The 11,694-nt window shown below is 46.0% G+C and overlaps 1 non-coding gene across 1 annotated transcript; it reads right to left on the bottom strand.

The window, feature by feature from the left end:
• Positions 1-2,151: 2,151 nt before the first annotated feature.
• LOC120096797 (small nucleolar RNA SNORA48) lies at positions 2,152-2,291 on the bottom strand. Its single transcript, XR_015637772.1, has one exon. It is a non-coding gene; the product is annotated as a small nucleolar RNA SNORA48 (small nucleolar RNA).
• Between the last annotated feature and the right edge of the window lie 9,403 nt (positions 2,292-11,694).

Genomic DNA, 11,694 nt, shown 5'->3' on the forward strand with positions numbered 1-11,694 from the left:
TCCTGAAGCAATCAGTCCTTATTCCCACACTGCCAGGCTTACGTGTTGACTGGAGCCCGAGGTCTGTAGGTAGAGTGGCCAAACTCTAGAATGAGGCCCCTTGGCCCATAATGTGAGCCTTATTACATAATGACTTTGGTACTATCAGAGGCCAAGGAAACAGGTACTACTCGGAAGGCTCATAAATCAGATAACATAAGTCACTCCAGGATACTTCTACTAGGGACAAAAACTCTTTAAGGAAGAAAGTGTGTATGCCTGTTGTCTGACTCCCAGATCACTGGTTACAGTAATCTCAGCTCTATGGCGACTTCAGAGAGTCTCAGAGCTGAAGCCTCCCAAGTCAGCTTCTAACTACAGAAAGCAGCTAGCCTCTCTTTCCGGATCCACTCTACTAGAAACTTGAACGTGAGCTCCAAAGACGCCACTAGGGACCGGACCGCTCACTCCCTGCCTGCTCTAAAGCCACGTGATTCAGCTGGAACCAGAACTTAAGGCTCTGACCTTAAGCTACATCTTAAGTCTTGCTCCGTCCCTATCGTTCCCCACCACAGAACCCAGTGTATTTTCCCTTGAAACGCCTCTCCTAGGTTTCCCTCACTGAACCACCACCTCAGACGCTCCCTACCCTGGATCAGGCCACCACATCTTTTCCTGGATTATTACACCCCCCTCTCCTTAGTCTTTATTTTCTCAAACCATGTACCATGTCACTCTCTGTCACCAAACTGCTCTACATCTACCAAAGAAAAGTCAAAAAGACCTCAGCCAAGTTCCCTGTCACCTGCAGCACAACATGCACCCCAGTTCCACTCATCTCCCCATCCCCTCATTTCTGCCCTTGGCCCTTACAACCTCCCCCCAAATAACACACACACACACACACACACACACACACACACACACACGCATAGAAAATGTCTCATCTTGGAAGCTATAGTGTGTCACAGTATGACCCACAATATACCCCTCTACCCAAACATCTTCACTTGCTAATGTTCATTGCAATGAGTCATTGGTCTGGTTCAAGACCTCTGGCTTCTAAGACACCATCAATAGTGGATCCTCATCAGAACTCCTCCTGGTTGTCCTATTGCTACCCTGTGCCATGGAGATCCTGCAGCTTTGGGTCAGCAGAACTAGACCTTTCGTGAGCCCTGACCGTTCGCAGATGATTAGATTTTGCAGTAGACCAGCTCAGGGCCTGCGTGGTAGCTGTGCTGGTCCCCCATCAGCTCTCCTTTATGCACAGGTGAGCCCTCCAGACTGCTCCGACTAGGCCGTCCAGTGCTTCCAGGAAGCAAGGTCGGCTCTCCCATGCTCGTGCCCTCAGGGCTGGCTCCATACCCATGCCTCCACGTGTAGCCCAGTCAAAGTACAGGGCCCACTCTCCTGAGTGCTACAGTCAGTGGAGGGGGTAGGGCTAACTCTCCTGTGCTCATGACCATGTGGGCAGCCAGAGATAGAGAAATGGGGGGCAGGGAGGTGTCTCCTCTGTGCCAATGCCACCCCATAGCAGGGGTGCAGGGTCAACTCTTTCACACTCGCACCCTCAGGCTGGCTCAGTCACACCCCTGCTACCAGGGCCAGCTCCACTATGCTGACTGGACAAGTCACAGGGGCTGCTTTCTCTACTGGTGCCACTGGTAAGAGGTGGGGCCAGCTATCCTGTTCTGCACAGCCCCTGGACCTCCCTGATGACTGTCCCCAATCAGGGAAGCCCCTAATGTTCTCTAGTGGTAATGTAAGGCAGTTATTGACCCCTGTCCCTGCATAGCCAAGGACCCAGACCTGTCCCTCAGTAGCAGGATTGAGCACTCACAGCAGGGTGCCCCTCTGCACCCCGAGTCTCCAGTTCTATCTCTTCATGATGTTCAAGCTGCTCCACTTCCCTCTTGCCCATCTGTCTACCACATCCTGGCACATAATGGCTGTTCCCACAGCAGGCAGGCTATCCGACTCCTAGGTGACATCCTCTGGCAAGCAGATAGCTATGGCCCACCTGTGCCATGGGCCGGAGGACAGGTTTGTGTGTTGAATGGCAACCCACAGGTCTCTCTCTCTCTCTCTCTCTCTCTCTCTCTCTCTCTCTCTCTCTCTCTCTCTCTCTCCTTCCTGTGTTGTGCTGCCTGGGTTTGGTTTTATTTGATTTTATGAGTCCTAGGCATAAGACAGCTTTGGCCACCAAGCCGGACACCAAGCTAGGAGGAACAAAGGACTGCCATTTGCTCTGCCCCTGACTGAGATAAGAACACCACCCACAGGGTGTCTCTCAGCCCATTACAGGGTGGGGGCACTTATTAACCCTTCTAAGATTCAGGGTTTCCTCTCTGCAAAATGAGATTAACAATGCCTATCTCACAAACACACCACTGTGACCTGGGACATCGTGGTGCGCAATGCTTGGTGTTTGGCGAACACGATGTTGGCATGCGCCATTAGGAGGGCAACATTGATAAACAAAGCTCATATTACATGCCTGGACCTGTGAAGAATGTCTGGGTTATAAAATAAATAAGTAAAGCTTAGCTCATACCTCTAAAGACTAGCAGGAGACAGACCAAAGGGAAGCAGCTGACCGCCACGTCCACATCGAGTGGTCAGTACCTAGAAAAAGGCATCCGCCTGGCACTCCGAAGCCTCCAGACATTGAGCCAGTTCTGAGGAAGAAGAGAGGACTCCATGACAGTATGACATGCACAGCATGGGAAAACACCAATGATGGTGATCTAGAAGAAGGGACAGTTGGGGCAGACAGACAGAAGGCACGGCACATGACCAGAGAAGCAGATTGAAACATCACTCTTCCCTACAAGCAACAAGTGCTCAGGAAGTATTGATTGGGAAGAAGGCAGCCAGGGTGGGTGGAGATCAGAGCCATGAGGTTCTCTGCCATAGCCATGGCTGTGACCTGGGCCAGATCTACACCCTACCCAGGCTATGTCCTCACATAAGTCGCGAGGTTAAGCCCTATTCCAGGATTCTGAGACAAGAAAAACAATACTGGGCTTCGGATTGTTCTTCATGCCTCACTCAGAGAGACATGTTTCTGCCTGTTTCAGGAGGAGGCCGGCCTCCAGAGGCTGGCCTCACCCTCTGTAGGTCACACCAGGCCTCTGAAGCAAGAAACACTAATCACTTTACCAACACTGTCACACCCTCTCCCTGGGAACCTGAGACGAGGTTCCTTTGTCATACCTCTGCGTGGGGTTGGTTCAGACTCTGATGACTTCCCTGGCCTCAGACTCTTCCCCTCAGAACACCAGGCACAGAACAGGGGAAAGCGATGACCTCAAACGAAACATAAGCCACGTCAAGGGCTGCACACACATAAGCTTGGGTTGCCTAATAAACAAATTACACCTAGAAAGAATCATTTGGGCAGCTGGGAAGATACTGATTTACAAATCAGTAAAATGCTTTTAAAGCACAAGGAACTGACTCCAGTCCCTAGCACCCACGTAAAAACCTGGTGATTTTTTGTAATCCCAGCACTGGGATGGTGGAGACTGGAGCTTGCTGGTCAGCCATCTCCGCCTGACCACAGGAGCACTGTCCCAAAATAAAGTCTCCTGTGTTATGCTAACTCATCCTCCAGCCCTTGGCAGACCCTGAGATCTTCACTGTCAATGGTGACAGAAGGATGTTTATCTTCCCCCCTTTTAAAAACTAGAATCAGTGGAGCATGTGTCTTTGATGTATGTTGAAGCATCTTTTGGGTATATGCCCAAGAGAGGTATAGCTGGGTCCTCAGGTAGTCCAATGTCCAATTTTCTGAGGAAACTCCAGACTGATTTCCAGAGCGGTTGTACCACTTTGCAATCCCACCAACAATGGAGGAGTGTTCCTCTTTCTCCACATCCTCGCTAGCATCTGTTGTCACCTGAGTTTTTTATCTTAGCCATTCTCACTGGTGTGAGGTGGAATCTCAGCGTTGTTTTGATTTGCATTTCCCTGATGACTAAGGATGTTGAACATCTCTTCAGGTGCTTCTCAACCATTCGATATTCCTCAGCTATGAATTCTTTGTTTAACTCTGTACCCCATTTTTAATAGGGTTATTTGGCTCTCTGGAGTCCAACTTCTTGAGTTTTTTTGTATATTTTGGATATTAGCCCTCTATCAGTTGTAAGATTGGTAAAGATCTTTGCCCAATCTGTTGGTTGCCGTTTTGTCCTAACGACAGTGTCTTTTGCCTTATAGAAACTTTGCAGTTTTATGAGGTCCTATTTGTCAATTCTTTATCTTAGAGCATAAGCCATTGGTGTTCTGTTCAAGAAATTTTCCCCAGTGCCCATGTGTTCAAGACTTCCCCACTTTTTCTTCTATTAGTTTGAGTGTATCTGGTTTTATGTGGCAGTCCTTGATCCACTTGGACTTAAGCTTTGTACAGGGCAATAAGAATGGATCAATTTAACCAGAAGCTGAAAAGAACCTAAATGCCCTTCAACAAAGGAATAGATACAGGAAATGTGGTACATCTACACAATGGAGTACTACTCAGCTATCAAAAACAATGACTTCATGAAATTCATAGACAAGTGGATTGAACTGGAAAATAACATCCTGAGTGTGTAACCCAATCACAGAAAAACACACTCGGTATGTACTCATTGATAAGTGGATACTAGCCCAAAAGCTAGAATTATCCAAGATACAATCCAAGGACCACATGAAACTCAAGAAGAAGGATGACCAAAATGTGGATGCTTCACTCCTTCTTAAAAAGGGGAACAAAATTATCCATAGGAGGGGATAGGGAGGCAAAGTTTACAGCAGAGACTGAAGTAACGGCCATTCAGAGCCTGCCCCACATGTGGCCCATACATATACAGCCACCAAAACTAAATAAGATGGATGAAGCTAAGAAGTACATGCTGGGGGTTGGGGATTTAGCTCAGTGGTAGAGCACTTGCCTTCGGTCCTCAGCTCCAGGAAAAAAAAAAAAAGAAGACCCTGCCACAAGAAGTACATGCTGACAGGAACCAGATGTAGATTTCTCCTGAGAGACACAGCCAGAGCATGTCAAATACAGAGGCAAATGCTAGCAGCAAACCATTGAACTGAGAAAGGGACCCCTGTTGGAGGAATTAGAGAAAGGATTGAAAGAGCTGAAGGGGCTGAAGGGGCTTGAGACCCCATAAGAACAATGGCAACCAACCAGAGCTTCCAGGGTCTAAACCACTACCCAAAGACTGACCCATGGCTCCAACTGCATATGTAGCAAAGGATGACCTTGCTGGACACCAATGGAAGGAGAAACCCTTGGTCCTGCCAAGGTTGGACCCCCAGTGTAGGAGATTGTCAGGAGAGGTGGTTAGGCGGGGTGGACAGGGAGAGGAACACCCTTATAGAAGAGGAGGGGGAGGGGTTAGAGGGCTTATGGACAGGAAACTACCGGGAAAGGGAATAACATTTGAAATGTAAATAAGAAATACCCAGTAAGAGAGAGAGAGAGAGAGAGAGAGAGAGAGAGAGAGAGAGGAGAGAGAGAGCGCCCTAGAATCAGAGAGGGCAGCTTTTCAGGTACACTTTTCCCACCTAGCAGCATGCATTTAACCTTCCTCTATGACATTTTTAAACATTTTTAAAGATTTGTTTGTTTGTTTGTTTACTTGTTATGTATATATGAGTGCACACACATGTCACAACACACATGTGGACATTGAAGGCCAAGTTTTAGGAGTTGGTTCTCTCCTTTCACCTGTGGGGTCATGGGGGTTGAATTCAGGTCATCGGGCTCAGCAGCAGCAGTATCTTGCCCCCCTGCCCCAGTCTCCTCTATAAATTCTCTTGACTTGATAGACCACTCCCTTCTGTCCTGAGGTAATAGTTTTGTGGCTCTATTGGTTAAATGGGTACTTTTACCTATTACGAGGTGGGGTGTTGGTTATCCCCAGCCTTTAGCTGCTGCAGACCTTCACTCGTGTGTCAATTGTTCAACTCATTCAAATAAATGTGTAGTCACGTGGCTGCTAGGTGGATCTTCTGACGAGACCATGTCTCACTTTGTAAGAAGCTGTTAAACTGTGGCCTGAAGCAGCTGTGGCATTTGCAAGAGCTGAAGATACAGTTTAGTGATGCTTGCCTAGCATGTGCAAGGCCCTGGGCTCAATCCCCAGCTCCTCAAAATGGCTGTGTTATTTCGAAGTCCCCCAGCAAAGGAGACTTTCTATTGCTCAGCCCCCTTGCTAGCATTTAGTGTTACATGTTTACAGTGGGTTTCTTTCCTTTTAAAAAAAATTTATTTAAGGGCTGGAGAGATAGCTCAGCTGTCTGCACTGACTGCTCTTCCAGAGGTCCTGAGTTCAATTCCCAGCAACCACATGGTGGCTCACAACCATCTGTAACAGAATCCGGCAATGCCCTCTTCTGATGTGTCTAAAAAGAGCAACAGTGTACACACATAAAATAAACAAATCTTTAAAAAAAAAGTTTAAGAATAACTTGTGTCTTTTTAAAGATTTATTTTGTTTATGTATATATACACATATGGATGTATATAGGTGCACATTGTGCGAAGGTGCCCAAGGAGGCCAGAGAGGCTGTTAGATCTTGGAGCTGGCTGGAGTTATAAGTGGTTGTAAGACACCTGACATTGATGCCGAGGACTAGACTTGGTTTTCTCAGAACTTGCACAACTATAAAGGAATAGATTTGCTGTGTATAAATTTTAAACCATAACAAAAAATCTGTGGCTCAAAATCAACAACTATGTCCTTACCACTTAATAAAACAGCAAAATCCCCCTAGGTGGTTTTAGCAAGAGATCAAGCTTCACTACCAAATGAGTCACAGTCTCCCATGTGGAGAAAGAGCTAGACAGAGATGGATAGATGGGTAAGTGTATGAAGGAGTAAATGAAGAATGGATAGATGATGGGTAGTTATGTAGGTAGGTAGGTAGGTAGGTAGGTAGGTGGATGGATGGATAGATAGATAGATAGATAGATGATGGATGGATGATGGATGGATGGATGGATGATGGATGGATGGACAGATAGATGGATAGATGGATAGATAGATATGCCCAGAACAGAGGATAGAATCATCCAAAGAAAGGGAAACATAGTATTATAAACAGATTAAGAGGAACTAAAATAGGAATATTAAATGAGGGGGATGGGGGGGCAGAATAAAGGAAAATATGGGGAAAGGCAGCTAACACTAAAAGTCTTTTAAAAAGTCATAGGGCAATTTACTTTGTAAAAGTGTCCTAAAATATATGCATACATGAAAGGAATTTAAATGCAGTCACAATGTACTAGGGAAGACACTGCACCAACTCATCATCTTATGACACCAAGTAAAACCTTCAATGCCAGGAAAGGGTTTCAGCTTGTTGAGATGTTACCAAAGTGGTCCCACAGACCACCTCCAAGAGACATCACAGGCTCTCTTGCAAAAGTTATTGGTTACTCTCCACAACCTGGAGTAAGGCTTTCTTGCTGAAAATATCACTTATGTCATTAAACGTGGAGAGTTAAGCTGATGCCCAACTAGAAGCTTCACCATATTGACTAAGCACCCATGGTGTTGGAAGGTATGCTGCACGCTGCCGCAGGAGAAAGATGCTATTCTCATCCTGTGACCTACAACAGCCAACTGCCTTCAAGGAGCGGGGGCGCAATAGTGGTACAGTGGGAGTAACCAACCACTTTTTAAAAATTGAACTTGAGGGCTGGAGAGATTGCTCAGAGGTTAAGAGCACTGGCTGCTCTTCCAGAGGTCCTTAGTTCAATTCCCAGCAACTACATGGTGACTCACAACCATCTGTAGTGAGATCTGGTGCCCTCTTCTGGCCTGCAGACATACATGCAGGCAGGACACTATATACATAATAAATAGATACATTGTTTTTCTTTTTAATGGACTTAAGACCCATACCATGAGATGGAATACACACCCAACACTGATAAAGTACCAAAGAATGAGAATAGACAGGTCATGGGCCATAGGAGAAAACTTAGTACTATTATTTTGTTATTGAAATAGCAATAAAGTGACTCCTGGTGACACATTGTTACACCCACAGATCAGGGCACCTCTGGACCCTCAGCAGAGAAGCTTGTTCTTGCAGTAGATGGGAACTAACGCAGAGATCCACGACTGGATAATGTACAGAGACCGAGAGACTTTGAGTGCTTGGTCCTAACCAACCCCCTTCCCTCTAGACTCAAGGATCTAGGCAGACGATAAGACATACGTATTGCAAGAGCTAGAGGTGCAGGCAGAGTCATCCAGACACAACAGGGTTGATACACATATGAACTCAGAGACTATGACAACACACACAAGATCTCTCCAGGCTCAAACCCAAATCCCGTCACTGAGAAGGGAGGTGGACACAAAGCCCCACTCCTAACCAAGAAGCTATCACCAACGAATGCCTGTTGGGAAAGGAAAAATCAGTTTTATCCCATGGAATATCACTGGCTCCATGTCCAGGAGAAATTGTTCAACACAAAACAGACTCCATGTTGGAGTGGGGGATTCATTTAGTTTGGTTTGTTTTGATTTTTATTTTTGTTTAGTTTGGAGACGTTGGCTTCTGTGACTCAATGGCTGTGTGCCCTTGAACAAGTTGGTTCAGAAGGCTTCCATATTCTGGTACATGTCCACTCCATTGAGCCACCAGTTTATCCCAGTCCCGGTCTTCCAGTGGGAAGAATAGTGCAGTGTTTAATACAATCCCAGATGTCTAGTGAGCATAGCTGATGAACTAAAGCTAAAAGTCTTGCTTTGGTCTTAGTTTCTGTTCTTCCAAATTGAAATCACTTGAGGAAGACTAGTGAATTTTTATTGTTGTTGTTTCATTTTTGGTTCTGTTTTTCTGTATGTCTGGTTGTTAGGCAGTTTGGACTCTGTGTGTGTGTGTGTGTGTGTGTGTGTGTGTGTGTGTGTGTGTGTGTGTTCAGATTGAGTAATAAGGTTCCTTGCATGTACAGCCTGAACCTTGTAAGTTTGTTGCGTTCCTAAGAGTACAGAGGTCAGCGTAGTCAGATGCCCCGGGAGGCACGTGTTCACAGCTGAGTGAACGTGTACACATGCATCTGTGTGTATATAAAATAATTTTCCTCAGAACACTTTGTTGCCAATGAATCCGTTCAAAGGTCATTTATTATTCTTACCATAGTATCAAATACGTTAATAAGCGGTTAGATAATTAATTGCCCAAAGGGAAAATTTTTGCTTTCGTTCAAGTCTCTTATCTGACCCAAAGGTTGTTGATACTGGAGAACAATGTGATGACTGGCAGAAAGGCTTTGGTTTGTGGGTTTGCTGTGGATCAACAGGCTATACCTGTCAAAAGATCTCCTGATGCTTAGTCTTCCTATGGGAACAGGGAAGACCGGTGTTGAAGTGCCCTTTGTCTCCAGACAACTTCCGACTGCCTTTCCAGTGAGACTCTTACAGCCTCTGAGAGGGATAACCTGGACTCTAAGAGGCAGAACTCCACAGTTCCAACCAGTTTCTGTAGCTAGTTCCCCTTATCACACTGGGGTTCAAGGTATGGCCCAGGGATTCAAGGCATGGCCCAGGGTGTGGTATGGTATGTCCTTAAGAATGCAGGCATTAAAGTTGGACAAACTCAAGCTTGGCTCCCAGTGCCTGTGCCTCCCAACCTTCGTTCTGAGCCTCTATTCCCTCAACTATGGATCATGGGGGATTTTTAGATAAAATCCTTATCACTCAAGTTATTTTGAAGGTTGCGTGTACACTGCAAGCCACTGTAGTGACTTTTGCCAATAGCTCTACGGTATAAGAGGCAAGACCGGGGCAAGAGGATCAGAGCCTAAGATGTAGTGAGACAGCATCAAAAGAGAAAATTGAGGGATGGAGACAGTTGACAGAGTGATCGATCGCTTAGCAGGTACAAAGCCCTGGGTTTGAGTCCCTGCACTACATAAAGCCGGTGAGGTACTGTGTACCTATGGTCCCATCACTTTGAGGTGGGAGAGTAAAAGCAGCAAGGTCCAAAGTTAAAGGCTATCCTCAGCTATATAGTCCAAGACTGGTGTATGTAAGACTCTACCCCCAGCCAACTCACACTGGTTTTTCATAGCCTAGTAGGTAGTACATGCCTGTAATCATCTCAGCAGCTGGAATGCAGAGTGAACTTTGAAAGCAGCCTGGTATACACATTGAAATCCAGGCCAGCCAAGGGGACCTGACAGAAAGAAAGAAGGAAGGAAGGAAGGAAGGAAGGAAGGAAGGAAGGAAGGAAGAAAGGAAGGAAGGAAGGAAGGAAAGAAGGAAGGAAGGAAGGAAAAAGGAGGGAAGGAAAAAGGCTCTTTGCACATTTCTTGGCATATGTAATAAATACTATCATTACTAATATTTATCAAATACTTATTGATACCTGCCTACCCATACATCCTCTCATTTAAACATTCACAATATAAACTGACAGATACAATTATTGGCCCCATTATACAGATAAGAGACTCTTACCCAAGATTGCAGTAAAAAAGGGAATTTGAGCCAGGCATTTACCCTATCGTTAATACTTTTATTATAGACAAAAAAAAATCATCAGAAAGAAAAGCTGCAAAGGGAGTCGTTCTGCCTCTGCGTCCCCTCTAATCACCGTAATGTGAACATGGCTCCTTTTCCCCAGACTTGCTGCTGGATTTTAGCCACCATTTGGTTATTCATTTAATGTTCATTGACCATCCCCTATGTGCCAAGCACTGTGGTTGCCTGGATTATACCGTCCTGAACCAACAGCCAAGGTTTTCACATTGCTGAGGGCAGAAGGGAGAGGAGCCAGGCACACAGAAACCACAGGAAAAGGGACAAAGGGGGCCCTACAGTGGAAATGAACTCGAGTGACATAATCTAAGAAGGGACAAGAGTGTGGCTAGAATGAAGGGCAGGAGAAACAATGCCATGACAGGGTCCCTGGAACTCAAACCTTGGGCCTCACAGACTGCCCCGCACACCTCCCTGTATGCAGACCCCTTGAAGGTACTATATCCAAAACAAAAAAATAAATAAATAAACCCCCTCCTCTTCCACTGCACAGCCAAACACCCAGCTGCCCAAACTTAAGACTTGCTAAACATCTTTTTCTTTATTTTGGTGCGTTTGAATCCAATGCCCCATCTACACTCTGCCACAGAACTATACCCACCTACCCTAGTTTGGAGGTAGGATCACTGCTAAATGCCCAATTGACCTCGAAATCAATATGCAGTCTAAGCCATCCTTGAACGTGACATCCTCCTGTCTCAGTCTCCCAGGAAGTTGAGATTGTCAGCCAGGCATCTTCTTGGGCTTGTCCTCTGTGAGGCCATGATGCTGGACTTCATTTTAAACCTACTAGCTGTCTAAGCTGTTAAACCAGCTGTTACCAGGCTATGTAAAACTAATATAAGGTAACTTGGGGGTGGGGATAGAGTTAGACTTACTATATAGCTGAGGATAACCCTGAACCTCAGACCGTCCTGCTTTTACCCTCCCGCCTCTAACTGTCCTCCCCATCTCCAGCCACTTCATCTGCCCAAGGAGATCCTCTCACAGCCAACCCATGACCACTGCAATGGTGGTGCACACCTCTAATCCAACAGCTCAGGAAGCCAAGGCAGGAAGATTGAAAGTCGGAAAGCAGCCTCAGATACTTAACCCCCAGCCTATCGCCGTACCACCCTGAGTGCTTCGGATTTTACGGTAACCCCATCTTGTCTCAGAA

Source organism: Rattus norvegicus, chromosome 14, assembly GCF_021556685.1.
Source record: "Rattus norvegicus strain SHRSP/BbbUtx chromosome 14, alternate assembly SHRSP_T2T, whole genome shotgun sequence".
Classification (NCBI taxonomy): domain Eukaryota; kingdom Metazoa; phylum Chordata; class Mammalia; order Rodentia; family Muridae; genus Rattus; species Rattus norvegicus.